The following is a 15,324-nucleotide window of genomic DNA, read 5'->3' as shown; positions in this document are numbered from 1 at the left end:
TAACAGAATATGACGTAAATTTATCAATCACATTTGGAGGCTAGGAGATGAAGTGGAAGGAATATAGGTGAGTCTTCGTGGGAGTTCGTGTTTTTAAAAGGGATACAGCAAGAAATAAAGATGTAAGTGCATTCGAGTTAGGAAGGAATCCATCAGAAGAACTAAAGGGAGAAACAGATATGTTACCTCTAGGGCATGGACTGTCATGGGGGTGGAGTCAGAGTAATACTTCTCTACTCTTCCACACTTGTTTTTTTAAGCAAATGAATGTATTACTTTTGTGATAACCATTTTAGTACAAATATTGGTATATCGTGGAGTGGAACACTCAATAGTAGGCATTGGCACTGACGAAGCTGAGAAGCCCCAGTGGAAATGCTGTGTATTTCTGATGAGCAGTGTGCCCTTGCCCCTGTGTCAGTGAATTCTCCCATCACCCAGACGTCTCTGCTCTCATCACAAGCCTCCCTATCACTCACGTGTTGCTATCACAGTAGAACTCAGCTCTGTCAGAAAACTGGCCCCTAAGTGAGGGTGAAGTTTCAGAGATGGCAAAAGGCCAGTATTAGTTACCCTTGGAAGTCCTTAAATAGCCCACCAAATACTCCTCATGCAGTGCTGGAGACTGTGCTGCCTTCAGTACACTTGGTAAAGCTGGTGTTCCCCCATTCAATTGTTGTTCCTTGCATACACAAGCCACGTTCTACCAAACCAAACTGAACCAACCGGTCAAAATGTCTTAATCTACAGAATCCCACTCAAGATGTCAAAATGCTCATACTTGAAGAGAACTGCAATGAGCCTCGTGAAGGACCAGGGGATTCACATCCCTACCTCATGGTCACTCAAGGGCATGTACTTTTGCAATGAAATGGTACATGCAATTGATCAGGCTCTCTCTCTGCAATGGTGGAGATGCGGGTGAGCAGAGGGCATAGACCCAAGTCCGTGTAAGTTGAATACTTGACTGACTCAGCTCTACTGTATTTTGTGATTGTGCTTATTACTCTGGAAAACTCAGATTAGGCAGAAGCTTCTGCACACATGGAAACACATATAGTCCAATGCTGAGAGTACTCATCAGAAGTTAGAAAGCCTAAGTTCTCCTGCCTGCCTTCCCACTCCCTGCTGTGACCTTTGGTAAATCATAGAACTTCATCTCTCTGAGTCTCAGTTTATTTGTTTCTAAATAGGAAATAAGTTGATAACATTTGACTAGAACGGTCATTCTCAAAGTGTGATCTGTGTGTCCTTGGGGGTCTCTGAGAAACCCATTCAGGGATGCATGAGGTCAAAAATACTTTCATAATAATACTAAGATGCAATTTGCCTTTTCCATTTTCATTCTCACGGGTGTACAGTGAAGCTTTACAGAGGTCACAGGACCTATGACATTGCAACAAACTTAATGCAGGGGCAGATTTTAGGATCCAGTTGTCTTCTATTTTTTTTTTTTTGAGACGGAGTCTAGCTCTGTCACCCAGGCTGGAGTGCAGTGGCTGGATCTCAGCTCACTGCAAGCTCCACCTCCCGGGTTTACGCCATTCTCCTGCCTCAGCCTCCCGCGCATCTGGGACTACAGGCGCCCGCCACCTCGCCCGGCTAGTTTTTTATGTATTTTTTAGTAGAGACGGGGTTTCACTGTGTTAGCCAGGATGGTCTCAATCTCCTGACCTCGTGATCCGCCCGTCTCGGCCTCCCAAAGTGCTGGGATTACAGGCTTGAGCCGCCGCGCCCGGCCAGGATCCAGTTGTCTTCTATTAAGCCAGACATTAAAGAGACTCACTAAAGTGTGAAACAGCACCACTCTTTTCACAGGTTTTTTTTTTTTTTTTTCTTCTTTGGGAAAGTATATTTTTCATATAGTATGTTACTTCTGTTAACATGTAAGGAGGTTATTGACAATGAACGAATAAATATTTTAGTAATTTTTGTTTTAATTTCTGATATTGGCAAATAATATAGATATTATCCCATAAACAAAGGCTCTTTGGGGTCTGCAATAATTTTTAAGAATGTAATGAGGTCCTGAGACCAGAGAGTTTCAGAACTGCTGCTCTGGTGCTTTGCAGTTAGCAGGGTACTTTCCCACACATTATTTCATTGGTCCCTCTCCTCCCTGTCTCCTTCCTTGTCTCTTTCAGCCTCCCCCCACCCTCCCACCCCAACACATGCAACACACACACACTGAAAGACAAACCTGTAGTTTTTAGCTTGGTTTTCTATCATATCTCAGTTTCCAAGTTTTGCTTCATATGATTTGATCATGTGGAGGAAATGGGGACGACTGCATGAAAACACCTAGCAATGATCCAACGATCTTTTCTAATGGTCAGCATTCATTTTTAACTTGTCATGACCTTAAAGCTATCTGTGTAGAACTGTTTTATAGAAAAATATCTAGAACTGGAAATTCCCAGGAAAATCATAAAAAAGAAACTAGTTATGAAAGACTGGAAACCTTGCTTCCAAACCACTCCCACTGAACCAGCCAAGAAGAGATCATCAGCTTTTGGCACAATTCTACATTTCTCACTTCAAGCTAGAAGCAAAAGTATTAAATTTTAGTTACCTCTAATAGTTGTGCAATTTTTAAACATGGGAGAAGACTTTATTTGAAAGAAAGTATTGTCAGATGAGTAGTGCATTCAACTGACAGCCAAGATTTCTACATCCAGCATCTTCATTAGTGATTCATAGTGCAGTTCTAGCAACTTACTCTTTCCTGAATGTTGGTTGCAAAACAAGGTTATCAGCCATTCAGATATCTTCAGAAAGATGAAGCATGGGAACCAACACTGGAGTCCTCCATGGGAGATGGCAACTTCTCTCCAGTTTATAAAGGTAGCCCCCCATCGTTTGAGCCTTTACAAAATAAATGAAGGCTGTGCAACCAAAGGTTTATCCTGGAATTTGCCTGACTCGTTTATTCATTATATATATCTGTGTAGATATATATACACACACACATATATACACACACACATATATGTGTGTCATATATATGCATATGTGCATGTATACATATATATGTATTCGTGCGTGTGTCTATGTGTACACCTACTATGTGCTGGGCACTACAGACTGCCATGACAGCAACTTACTTTCCACTGAAGGGAGACATACAGAAAACCCTCTACATTAATAAGTGAATTATATAGATCTTTAGAAGGGCAAAATACTTTGGGAACAGAGAGCAAGTGAAGGGGAATCAGGGATACAGGGTGGCCTTGCTGAGATGATGACATTTAAGCCAAGTCCTGTATGGGGTGGGGTGGAGGGGGCAGTGCTCCCATCAGCGGGAATGGCCAGGACAAAGTCCCTAAGGTGGAGTGTCCAGGACAGCAAGGAGACCCGTGTGGGGATTTCCTGTCCTCTCTGAAACAGATATTGACCATTTGAAGCAAAGGATTTAGAACTAGGCGACAGACGTATTTGCAGCAAACTCTAATATTTGAAACACATACGTTAGGAGCTATTTTGCTTACTAAATGAGTTGCTGTAGCAATCATCAAGATCACAGCGGTGACTTGAAACACAGACTGCCGGGCTCCACCCCCAGAATTTCTAAGTCAGTAGGTCCAGGGTGGAGCTTGAGGATTTGCAGCTCTAATGGGTTCACAGGTGATGCTGATGCTGCTTCTTCGGTTACCATACTTTGAGAACCACTGCTCAATAGGCGATGGGATTTTCCTAATAGTTCCATGGTGCATTTTAGGTATAATGTATTGACAACTTGCTTGGGAACATATCTTTACATAAGCGACTTCTATTCCTCAAGAGTTCATGGGATCATACGGCGTGGAGCTCAAGCGGTCGGCAGGTCTGACCTTTTGCCTTCCAAGCAATCGTTCTGGCCTTGTGATACAATAGTAACTCAGAGAGGTTGCAGCTGCCCATGTCACCTAGTTGTTAGGTTGTTGAGAAGATGCTGATACACGAAAGTAATGAAAATAAAGCTCCCCTCTCTTCCTTATTTCTAGAACCACTGGATGTGCAAACATAATTACATCTTGCTTTTTTATTAAAATAGGGAGGATACATTTTGCCCTTGACTGAGAAAATCAGAAGTCATGAGCCCCTGCTGTCTTTGCCACATTTTAAGGCTTAGAATGCCTACAGTGGAGGGATGTGGGCTCTACCTGTTTTGAACATGTGTGCTTCTGATTTCTTCCCAAGCTCTCTGATTTGCTTCCTTGATTTGTTTTCCTGTCCTTTTTCCTCCTGGGTCATGCCTGGGGCCTGCTCTACCACCTGGTTGGTGTCCGCTTTGCAAAGGCGGACTTGCTGGGAGAGGTGGCAGTGAGGTCGTGTCCTCCTTTCCTTAGTTGGCAGTTGCAGTGTGGAGGGGTGACCTACAACATGAGATGCCTTGTCACTCTGCCCGGATTTAGTACCTAACCTGAGACATTTGCATTGATTTGTTCCTTTTTTGGTGGCAAAATTTGTGAGACAAAAAAACGACACATTTAACAGCAGCTTAATTTAACTAAAGATCTCAAGCTTACGTCTCCCCCAGAGGCATGTCGGAGGTTTTTTCTCTTTACTGTACTCTTGAGGTGACGAAAGTGCCTTTTTTTTTTTTTTTTGCCCTAAAAAGACATTTGCCCATTGACTTGGCCCCTTTACCTTCCTGCACCTTATAAACCTTGTCAGCAACACAGGAAATGTGATCCTTCTTTAGAAATGAGACCTTTGGAGGTTCTTGAGCTCAATGGCCTGGTTTGCTGCCAATCTGGGCAGCCTCATGGGAGGAGCATGATTTCAGGATCTGTGCCAGGAAGGAGTGCCTGGGGGACTTGCTCCCAAAGTGGTTTGTCTTCTGTCGCCACTGTTCTCCCTTCTGGCTCTGTCAGTCGACTTCGATGTGCACGGACAAGGACCTCTTTGCTGAATAAAGGACAGGGTACTTTGGCAAACGGCTCAGAAACAACAGGGGCTCATTTATATTATGTTTTGTTCTTTTGTATGGTATTGTCTTTGAGAAGTCAGCTTTGTAGGCGGGGCACGGTGGCTCACGCCTGCTCCCAGCACTTTGGGAGGCAAAGGAGGGTGGATCACCTGAGGTCAGGAGTTCGAGACCAGCCTGGCCAACGTGATGAAACCTTGTCTGTACTGAAAATACAAAAATTAGCTGGGCGTGGTGGTACACACCTGCATTCCCAGCTACTCAAGAGGCTGAGGCAGGAGAATTGCTTGAACCTGGAGGTGGAGGTTGCAGTGAGCCAAGATTGTGCCACTGCACTCCAGCCTGGGCAACAGAGCCAGACTTCGTCTCAAAAATTAAAAAAAAAAAAAAAAGAAAAAGGAAAAAAAAAAGAGAAGTCAACTTTTAAATATTAATTTCTAGATATTTAAAAATTTTAGTTAGCAGTTAGAAAAAAAAAACCCAGAAATCTCTAAAATATTATACTGAATGATGCTAATAAACTCACAGTGTCATATTAGGATATGAATAAATATCTTTCTTGTCCTTACTGTCCAGCTACCATGTGTGGGCAAAATGCCAGAAACCTTTATTCCCAGGACCTTTCCCCCAGTGGAAAGGAGGCACCTCTCAGAGCTCCATCTGCTGTATGAGCATGTGGGCAGGGTGGGAGGGGGAACCTGGAGCCAGAATGATGTCTGGACATTCCCCTTTTGGGCTACTGACTTATACAGGAGAGAGGAACCCCAGGGATCCATCTGACTGACCCTTGGAGGCAGTTCCCATATCTGGAGTCCCCTAAGCCATGGCAGGCCCCACTGGATCTGCTAATGGAATTGGCTGGGGCCTGGCATCTATATCTTAAAAGCATTCCTGAGTGATTCTAAGGGGCAGCCAAGGTTGAGAACAAAGTGTTCATGGGGAACCCTACTGCGTTTGAGTCTGGTTTTGAAGATCTCTGTCAGGGCCCATCCTGATCTTTCCTGGCACCTGGATAGGTACAGGGATTTCCCAGCAACCAAGGTGTCATGTGAGCAGATGGGTGAAACTCCCTGAGTGGTGTTGTTTGCACTCTTTCGTGACTGACACAGCCAGCAGGAGTCTGTGTCTGTGAGAGGCCAGGGGAGGTGAGAAGGTCCTGCCCGTTCCCTTGGTTGCTGGGCCATCTGGGTCCCTGTCACTGGGGCCTCTGTTCTGAAGGTATCTGCTGATAGAAGCTGCAGTGGGTGGCAGAGGAGGAGGAGGTAATTTGGTCCCATCTTGGCATGATGTCCTCTGAATCAGCAAGTCATTGCCAGACAGTTGCTAATTGTCACATTGTGTGTCTGATGATTCTCCTTTATTTTATTATTTTATTTTTTTAAAAATAAAGACCTACTGTTTCTAAAGAGACCTGGCAGTCAACCAGAAAAGTATGAGTTAAAAGCTTGTGGAAAGGGGGATTTGGGGCTACTTTTAGTGATTACAAGCAGGGGCATTGATACCCACCAATCAGAATGAATGTAGGACATACGCTGGAATGGGGACCTGGGGGTCCCCTGTCAGGCCTGAGCTGCCCCCCAGTTGATGGATCATGGGGAATGTTTGGGGTTCCTAAGAGTGGGGTCAGGGCAGGGTGGGGGTAGTGGTGAGATACCCCAGAGACTTAGGCAGTGACTGTTTATCAAGTAGTACAAAATATTTCAGTATTTTACCAAGCAGTATGTCTGTACAGGTGTATATCATCCAGATATCAGGGCTGCTTATAAAAGATGCCAAAAATTCTGGTTAACCTCAGCTTAAGTGTGGGATGAGCCAGGCTTAGTGGAAGATACTGTGGGTGCATAGCTGTGCCGGTCTCATCATTGCTGTGTCCTCAGGGCCCAGCCCAGGGTCTGGTACATAGTAGGTACTCAATTAATACTTGATCCTTGAATCTAGTTTTTCAGCTCTTATGGTTCTCCTAAGGAAAATTAAAGGAATGCTATTGAGCATGACAATGTACGCGACATTGTATCGGGCACTATGTGGTGAGGTTATCTCCAGACACCAGGCTGCCTTTATGGGCACAGCATCTGTGGAAAAGGGGAGGATATTTTCATGCCAGTAGAATGTGATGAGTCTTTAACCTGGATTTGTTAAACCAGACTGCTCACACCCTCCATAGACAATGTTGGGGCTACGCGGACAGGCTTATGCTTCTGAGCTGACAGTTCAGTGTCTAGGTTATGTTACTAATATTATATCTGCTTATTTATTCTGTTGCAGACTCTTCTTTTTCAGTGTGTCCCTTTTTTCCTGTTCCCTTGCTCACCATTTTTGCATTATGACCTATCTGGAGTAGAGGTTCTGTGTCTAACCTTGGAGTAAGGAGCACAGACTCTGGATCAAACCACCTGGATTCAAATCTTACATGTGGTGTGACCTGTCTGTGCTCTGACATCTTCAGCCATAAATGGAAATAATAGTAGGTCATGCTTCACGGGGTTGTTGCAAGTATTACTATATGTAACACACTTAGAATAGTGCCTGGCACATCCTCAGTGCCATATGGATGCTTGTTCCATTTACGATCTAATTTTAAATGACCAGATTTCAGATATGCTAATGTAAGACACAAGAGCTAAACCAGGTGACTCTTATTACTAGGGGAGGAACTGGGGAGCGATTGGTTGCTCTGCTTCTCTATTTTAGAATTCAATAGGGTCTTCCATTTTGAGCATTGGGAAAAAAATCTTTGTCAGGAGGGTTTTTGGATGCTGATTTGAAAGTGTCTTTAGTGTATTTCTCATCATTATATATTGCAGGAGAATTGTCATCCATCTGCAGTGCTTCCCCAGTAACTGTCTGGGGCCCGTGGTGATGTATCCCCACTGCTGAGATGGAAGGGAGTCTTCCAAATACCTGGGAGATCAACTGTGCTAGTTATAGCTGTCATGTGCTGCGCATACTCTCCCATCCTCCTCTTTCTCCTTTGGGAACCTGCTCCCCTACCTGGTGTGATCCTGGTGGGGCTGTCCATGAAGGTGACTTGTGCCTCCTCCTGCCTTCACACGTGGGCAGTGACCTGCAGTGGGCCAGCTGTAGTATTGCATTCCTCCAGTTACAGTGGCTGGTTTAGGGATGGGCAGTTTGTCCAATCTGGGCTACAAAGGTGCCCCTGGGGGGTTCTTCTCCTGGATCTACTGAGGGAAGACTATTCTCTTCATTTATGTTAGCAAGTTGTAAGGATGTTGGCCTAGGCCCACCAGAAGCTGCCTTTCCTAGGATATGGAAAGAGTATCTACAGTAGGAAAGAGTGACACTAACATGCAAAGAGAAGTGGATACAAGCAGAGCAGAGAAAGAGAAGTGGAAACAGAAACACAACCAGATCATTTGAGTACCTAGGTCCAGCTTTAGCTGAACCAGTCTACACACTAACTTTTCAATTATGTGAATTAATAAATTCCCACTTGTTTTGCTAGTTTAAATTGGGTTTCTGTCAACTGTGATTAAAAGATTCCTCACTAGCAGAGTCTTGAAATATTTAATAAACACTAGATTTTCTGGAATTCCCTAATATGGCCTCATAATAAAAGTTTGAAAAAAAAAAAAAAAAGAATGGATCAATTTGCTGCCTGGCTTGACTCTCTTGCTGCTTTAAGAATGGGCCAGCGAGGTACTTCTGTGACCTGATGATGAAACCATTCATATTGGACTTCAACACTCTGTGCCTTCCTTTATGTTCCCTCTCTTTGGAATGCTGTTCCCTTTGACTTCTTACGTTCTTGCTGGCTTGTTCACCATTCAAAGTTCCATTCAAATGTTTTTCTTCTGTAATCATCTTTGATCTTGCTAGTCAGATCCTTTCTCTTCCTTCTCTGGGTTCCCATAGCACTTTAATTTTTCTCTATTTATATCAATTTGTATTAGGTTATACTCAATTGTCCAAGTGACCCATGTGTCCTCTGGAATCATCCTGGCTTTGAGATTCTAATGGCACTGACTTGAATGCCCATTGATGTGAGGTACAAACTTGGTCTTCTCCTAATTAGGGTTTTGGGGTGGGACTGTTGGGAGGTGCCCATTAAAATCACCTGTATCTCCCTCTAGCACTTTTATGAGTTAGTTTTTATACTTACATCTTTTCTTCAATTCTAATTGCCTTTAAGGATCAAGAATGAGAATCTAATTCAGGGTGTTTAAAATAAATTATTATGGAGGATTTTAACTTTTTTGTTTAGTTGGTTTATATTTTCTACATTTTCTGTACTGGGCATGTATTGCTTTTATACTTAGAAAAAAGTATTATGGCTGGGCATGGTGGCTCACACCTGTAATCTCAGCACTTTGGGAGGCCAAGGCAGGTGGATCATGAGGTCAAGAGATTGAGACCATCCTGACCAACATGGTGAAACCCCATCTCTACCAGAAATACAAAAATTAGTTGGGTGTGGTGGCGTGCACCTGTAGTCCCAGCTACTTGGGAGGCTGAGGCAGGAGAATCGCTTGAACCCGAGGTGGAGGTTGCAGTGAGCTGAGATCGCACCATTGCACTCCAGGCTGGTGACAGAGCGAGATTCTCTCTCAAAAAAAAAAGAAGTGAAAAAACGTATTAAAAACCAGCAAAAAGATTCTCTGTTGTGTAGATGGTATCAAAATAAGAGTGGCAAAATCACATGAAGGAAGTGATAATGATAGCTTATTTTATTTTCTAATAATCTTCTTGTTATATAAAAGACATAAGCAAACCATTAACCATTTATTAATTAATCCCTGATTATTTCAAATGGTCAGTTGTTAATAGACCTCAAATAAGGGTTTTTATGATCTGATTTTCAACAATTGGCCTTGACATTCAATACTAATATTTATGCTTAATTTTGTATTTGACAGAACTAAGCCATACACCAGGTATTTATTCTCGGGATATTTAATATCTGCTGTGTGGTTTACAAACATCCATGATAAGACAGAAGGCAGAGACCTATCTGAAATGCTCAGTATTCCTAAAGAGTATAAAACATTTCGCAGAAAGTATGACATCACGAGGGCATATATTTTGCTTAATTTTCCCCCCTCATTTGATTAAATATGTCAAATATCCAAAATCAAAAGTTGAAGGAGACAAATAGTGGTTGTCAGTTTAACTGGGCAAAACTCAGTGTCCAGTATCCTGAATGATACTATAGTGATAAGGCAAAAATTATTTAATACTTAATGTAGAGAAAATTAAGATGGAATATAAACTTTTTTGACATGAACTATGAACTGAACATATTATATTCATTTTACAGTATATTGGCTTTCCTTTTAAAAATTAATCTTATGTGTACCCCCTTGTTAATCTTTTTTTTTAATAGACAGACTTTTAACACTCTAAGAGGGTGGTTTGTTTCTTGATGGTAAGCCAGGGTACCTAAGGATATTTTACAAACACATCCATTAAATTGCTGACTTCCCTAAGTTTGACAATTTACTAAACTGATATAACAGGTAGTTCAATTTAGCAGCTGTATGGAGAGCAATCGTTTAGCACAGTTTGATATTTAACACTGCAGCTTAACCATAAAAATACAATTTATGCTAATATGTTCTATTCAGGCCTGTTTCCAACAAAGCCTACAATTTAGCCACTTCGAGTTCTCACAACTGCTGTTTACTAATAATGCTTGATTTCAACAGAAAAAAAAATTCCTTCAATTCAAACAGCATGGGAAACTTGTATTTTGAGGGAAGTTAATCATTTGGTGATTCTTTAATCCTTATGCTAAAAGTTGGATGTAATTTTCACATCTTCTCTGTTTTCTTTCTTCATGTTATATGGTGTTTTGGTCCTTAGAGAATTAAAACAACTACAGCATATTCACATTTTATGCAGAGGATGCATTCCTAAAAAACTCACATAATTTAAAACTTGCACAATTTGAGTCTAGTTTTCAGTTAGGAATAAATATAAAGTAAGATTTGCTTGACTTCAACTGTGCATAAAGAGAGGGTTTATTAATTTTTTATATGATACTATTTAAAATTTACATGAAATGCAACTGCATGGTGTATCTTTTGCCCCCTTTCAGTGTCTTCTGGACTGTCCATCTCTTTTCATGTTCATGTTGCCGAGTCAAAAACGGGGGTGAAGCTCCTCCCCCATTAGCCAATGTGGAGCAGCCACAACAGGAAAGGTGTGGCAGTTTCAAACCATGGCCACATGGCCACACATTCATTGGCACTCCTTCCATTCAGAGGTTGGGTCTATGACTCCTCTAGCATCTGAGCTGGCTGTGACGACTTTGACCAGTCTTTACTGTGGACGTGATGCTATGCTATGTGATTCCCCAGGTGTAGTTGATAGAATAATGTTCCCTCCCCTTGCCATAGATGTTCACATTCTAATCTGCAGAACCTGTGAATATGTGTTACCTTAGGAACTTGGCAGTTACCAAAAGGAACTTGGCAGATGTGATTGAGTTAAGGATCTTGAGGCTGGAAGATTATCTTGGATTATCTGGGTGAGCTCAGTGTAGTCACAAGGGTCCTTATAAGACAGAGACAAGAGTTTCAGGGCCAGAGAGAGATTTGAAGATGCTATGCTGCCGTCTTCAAAGACGGTAGAAGGGGCCATGGGCTGAGGAATGCAGGTGGCCTCTAGAAGCTGGAAAAGGCAAGGGAACAAATTTTCCCCTGAGTCTTCAGAAGGATTGCAACTCTGCTCACAGCTTGATTTTATTCCGGTGAAATCCATGTGGGACTTCTGACCTCCCAAACTGTATGATAGTAAATTTGTATTGTTTTAAAGCACTAAGTTTGTGGTAATTTGTTATAGCAGGTATGGGAAATTAATACACAGGGCTGGGACATGAAAGGCCTGGTTCTCCTGGAGTGTTCATTCCCTGGCCCCTCCCATCCTTCTTCTCAGGATGCTCCCTCTTGGAATCCAGCTACCATACTATGAGAAACCCAAACTGTGCATGGGTGCTCTGGTCAGCTGCACAAAGGACCCCACCTTTGAGCCACCCCAGCCCCGGTGTCAGATATAGCAGTTAAGAAATCCCTCTATGAGTCCAGCCCTTAGCCATTAGAGTTACTGCCAGCTCTTTTTTTTTTTTTTTTTTTTTTTTTTTTTGAGATGGGTTCTTGCTCTGTCAACCAGGCTGGAGTGCAGTGATATGATCATAGCTCACTGCAAACTCAAACTCTTGGGCTCAATCTGTCCTGTAACCTTAGCTTTTCCAGTAGCTAGGACTACAGGTGCACACCACCACACTCAGCTATTTTTTATTTTTTGTAGTAGGAACAAGGTCTTGATATGTGGGCCAGGCTGGTCTTGAACTCCAGGCCTCAAGTGATCCTCTCATCTGAGCCTCCCGATTGCTGGGATTATAGGTGTGAGCCACCGCAACCGGCCCCCAGCTCTTTGAATTTTCCGAGCTGAGACCCCAGACATAGTGGCACAGAGACAAACTATTTCTGCTGTTCTCTGCCAAAATTTCTGACCCGCAGAATCCAGGAGCTTAATAAAATGGCTGTTTTAAACCAGTAAATTTGGGGTGACTTGTTGAGGCAGAGGACGAGGTGAGGATACGTGAACCAAGGCAAAACATCTCACTGTCTAGAGGCAAGTGTGGTTTGGCCTCTGGTGGAGGTTAATGTTACAAGCTGATTCGGACTGATGCTGTGATGGAGCTGAAGGAAAAAGGGATGAACCCGAAAAGAGACAATAGGCATGTCTCACTCATCAAAGGCTCAAATTAAAATCCCTTTATTTTCTTCCCGAATGATACAATGATCTCAGGACACTTTAACTCCATTTACCTCCCTCCTGATCATAAATTATTGTTGTCATGCATTTTATTCCTATCATCTTTTTAGCTGACAAGGCATTTTTGATGTTTTATGCAAATAGTGTTAATTTAGATTTATCCACATCTTTGTTACTTTTTCTGCTTTTCTTATTGTATCTCAGATCTTTCATCTGGGATCACCTTTCTTCTTCTTCTTGAAGAAAATTCTTTAGAATTTCTTTTAGAGAGTGTCTGCTGGTAGCAAATTCAGTTTTTGTCTGAAAATGGCTTTATTTGCTCTCATTTTTAAAAGACACCTTCACTGATAATATAATTCTAGATTGGCAATTGTTTTCTTTGAATTTGTTGAAGATATCATTTCATTGTCTATAATCTCCATTGTTTCTGCGGGGAAGACAACTGCAGTCTTGGAAGATAATCTTAATTTTCTCTGGTTTTCTTTTCCCCCTCACTTCTGTTACTTTTTTCATAATTTTGTGAAGTTTCACTGTGATGTATCTAGGAGTGGGTTTCTTCCACTTAGTGTGGTTGGGTTTCACTGGGCCTTTCACTGGATACTCATGACCACCATCTTTCATTTGTTCTGGAAAATTCTTGGCGATTCTCTTTTAAAATATTTCTTCTGCCCATTCTCTCACTCTTCTTATACACTGAAGAAAACATATGTTGGACTTTTTCCTCTCTGTATCTTAGATTTTCTTTTATATTTTCTGTTACTGTCTGTCTTTGAAATATTTTAGGTCATTTCTTTGGGCCTTTTCACTAATTTTCTCTCTAATAATGTCTAATCTCTTGTGAAACCCAGTCATTGGTCTTTTTTTTTTTTTTTTTTTTTTTAATTTCTGGAGCCTCTTGGGTTATTTTTCAAATCTTTGATGTCATTTTCAGATCCTTGTTCTGTGTAGATAGGCTTATACTTTATTTGAACATAATGAGCATGATTGTTTTATGGTTTGCATTTCTGTATTAGTCTGTTTTCACACTGCTATGAAGAACTACCTGAGACTGGGTAATTTATGAAGAAAAGAGGTTTAAGTGACTCACAGTTCAGCAGGCTTAACAGGAAGCGTGGCCGGGAGGCCTCAGGAAACTCACAGTCATGGTGGAAGGTGAAAGGAAAGCAAGCACCTTCTTCACATGGCAGCAAGAGAGAGAGAGCAATGGGGGAAATGCCACACAATTTTAAACCATCACATCTCGCAAGAACTCATTCACTGTCATGAGAACAGCATGGGGGAAACCTGTTCCCATGATCCAATTACCTCCCATCATGTCCCTTTCCCAACTTTGGGATTTATAATTCAACATGAGATTTGGTTGGGGATGTAGTGCCAAATCGCATGAATTTCATAATTCCAATATTGCTTGTATTGGCTTATCTGTTTCTGCTGATGTTGCTTCTGCTTATATTACGTTGTTTCCTAGGCTGCTTGGGTATTTTTTTTTTTTTGCTAAGTCTATTGTTGTCCTTAAAAAATAATTTGTGGGAATTATCTGAGGCTTAAGATAACATGCTCCTCTCCAGAGAGGATTTCTTTTTCTTTTGCTGGGTACGTCAGGTCACTCCTGGTCTAATATAATTTTAAAATAAACTATGGCTTTTGTTTGTTTGTTTTGCCTACACAGGTAAGGTAAATTTGAACAGAAAATTATTTTGAGATTTTATATATATATATATATATATAAAATATATATACACACACTGTGGAATAACTAAATCAAGCTAATTAACATACCCATTAACACACATAATTATCATTTGTTTTGTGGTGAGAGCATTTAACATCTACTCTCTTAGCAATGCTTAAGTATATAATACATTGTTATTAACTATAACCACCATATTGTACAGTAGATATCTTGAACTCATCCTTCCTATCTGAAATTTTGTCTTTTTACCAGCATCTCTCTAACTCATCCCCCACCAGCCTCTGGGAACCACCATTTTTATTCTCTGCTTCTGAGTTTGACATTTTTAGATTCCACATGTAAGTGAGATCATGCAGTATTTGCCCTTCTGTGCCTGACTTATTTAGCTTAACATAATATTCTTTAGGTTCATCTGTGTTTTTGCAAATGATAGATTTTCTTATTTTTAAAAGCCAAATAATATTCTATTCCATCCAATACATATTACATCTTTTAATCCATTCATTTGTTAATGGACACTTTGGTTGATTCCGTATCTTGGCTATTGTAAATAATGCTGCAGTGAACATGGGAGTTGCATATATCTCTTCAACATACTGATTTTATTTCCCTTGAATATATACCTGCAAGTGGAGTTGTTGGACCATATGGTAGTTCTAGTTTTAATTTTTTGAGGAACTTCCGTACTGGTTTTCATAATGGCTGTATATCTTACGTTCCCATCGATAGTGTAGAAAGGTTCCCTTTTCACCACATCCTCACTAACACTTGTTATTTCTCATCTTTTTGATAACAGCTATCCTAACTGGTATGAAGTAATATCTAATTGCGATTTTAATTTACAGTTCCATGATGATTAGTGATGAGTATTTTTCACAGATCTGTGGCCATATGTATGTCTTCTTTTGAGAAATGCCTTTTCAGATCCTTTGCCCATGTTATTTATTTTCTTAATACTGAGTGGTTTGAGTTTCTTATATATTTT

At 41.2% G+C, this 15,324-nt stretch overlaps 1 protein-coding gene across 3 annotated transcripts in view; it reads right to left on the bottom strand.

Annotated features, from left to right (window-relative positions):
- The window catches only part of PPCS (phosphopantothenoylcysteine synthetase), a 1,013,452-nt gene that overhangs the window by 444,435 nt on the left and 553,693 nt on the right, over positions 1-15,324 (bottom strand). The window lies entirely within an intron of this gene.

Source organism: Macaca thibetana, chromosome 1 (assembly GCF_024542745.1).
Source record: "Macaca thibetana thibetana isolate TM-01 chromosome 1, ASM2454274v1, whole genome shotgun sequence".
Taxonomy (NCBI): domain Eukaryota; kingdom Metazoa; phylum Chordata; class Mammalia; order Primates; family Cercopithecidae; genus Macaca; species Macaca thibetana.
Note: the sequence above shows the minus strand (reverse complement) of the source record. Positions and strands in the feature narration are given on the sequence as shown.